The 1,495-nt window shown below is 35.9% G+C and overlaps 1 long non-coding RNA gene across 1 annotated transcript; it reads right to left on the bottom strand.

The window, feature by feature from the left end:
* Positions 1–11: 11 nt before the first annotated feature.
* LOC111655246 (uncharacterized) lies at positions 12–1,487 on the bottom strand. The gene is made up of 4 exons (XR_002760794.2): positions 1,223–1,487; positions 950–1,057; positions 488–553; positions 12–80 (listed from the first exon to the last, which is right to left on the bottom strand). It is a non-coding gene; the product is annotated as an uncharacterized LOC111655246 (long non-coding RNA).
* Positions 1,488–1,495: the final 8 nt, after the last annotated feature.

The following is a 1,495-nucleotide window of genomic DNA, read 5'->3' as shown; positions in this document are numbered from 1 at the left end:
ATAAAGGTTATGGGAAAATATTTGATATTTACCTGGAAACATCACCATTTGGTACGTATTTGTTGGTCCAGTGGATTTTCCTACACATGCAAAACAAGAAGCGAGAGAGAAGAGCACTAAACTTTGATTCTTCTTGTTTGTTTTGTAAGAAACAGAAAAATATAAATGTTTTTGTGTATGACGATATGACACAATGAAAAATAACATTCATATGGATAAATATAAATGATGATGAAGTATTCTCATTTTGGTTTAAGCCATATAAATGGCTAGGAATGGATCATGTTTGAATGTAAAAATTAGCAGGATGTCTATCTAAGTATATCTAATGACGATCAAGTGACGTACCTTTCTTTACTGACGACTACAAACAATTACAGCTACAGTTGAATGAACTACATGTCACAACACTGGCTGCACTAAGAGCGTAGAATTCAATCCTAGATCAGTCTCAGTCGTAGTAGAAAAATGAAGTCTCATTTCTCACCATTTGAAGGTTGACACACTGAATCCTCCGATATCTCATCATATACTGGGCAGATTTTTTCATTTTCTATAAAAACATCACAATATTAGCAATACACTGAATAATCACTGATTATATGCCTTAAATTCTGAAGACATACAAGATGCTTTTGACGCCATCTGGATGTGAAAACACCCCATTAAGTGAAAAAAGTGAAAACGACAAAAGACTTGAAATTAAATTCATTTTTAGATGGATGGATGCCAGTTATTAAATGTCTGTTTTTTGACTTAATTTTTTGAACAATTAATTATTAATTTTGGCGATGGTCTCAACTCTGTATTACCTTACAAACAAAGCAGACAGGATTCTTTAAAAACAGACAACAAATAAAAGAGATACTTCAAAATGAAAAGGTAATGGAGTAGTACGGTAAGTCATTTGAAGTTTGATGACAGGTTCTGTTGATCAGGTTTTATTCACCTCTTGTTTTACACCTGCGTCTCCAAGCAAGGTAGCAGACGATGATGACGATGACGAGGAGGAACACGGGGACGACTATCTGAAGCACCAAAGCAGCTGTTTTCTGGTCTTCAGGAGCAGACGGAAACCAAAAGTAAGAATTACAACTAATGTATTTCATGTTTTACACATGACAGGAGAGCAGGGGAAGATACAGACACTACACTCTCTGAACAGATAAAATATTTTAAATACATGTATTAATTTGTCTTTGGTTCTTTGTTGTATTCATACCTTCACTTGTCACTGTTGTTGTTGTTGTTGTTGGTGGTGGTGTTGTTGTTGTTGTTGTTGTTGTTGTTGGTGGTGTTGTTGTTGTTGTTGTTGTTGTTGTTGTTGGTGGTGGTGGTGTTGTTGTTGTTGTTGTTGGTGTTGGTGTTGTTGTTGCTGTTGGCAATGTTGTTGTTGTTGTGGTTGTTGATGTTGTTGGCGTTGTTGTTGTTGTGGTTGTTGGTGTTGATGTTGGCGTTGTTGGTGTTGTTGGTGTTGGTGTTGTTGCTGCTGTTG

The sequence above is a fragment of the Seriola lalandi genome, unplaced genomic scaffold (assembly GCF_002814215.2).
Source record: "Seriola lalandi dorsalis isolate HSWRI2012SDOR001 ecotype SW California unplaced genomic scaffold, Sedor1 jcf7180001975203, whole genome shotgun sequence".
NCBI classification, from domain to species: Eukaryota; Metazoa; Chordata; class Actinopteri; order Carangiformes; family Carangidae; genus Seriola; species Seriola lalandi.
This window is presented reverse-complemented; position numbering and strand designations above follow the sequence as displayed.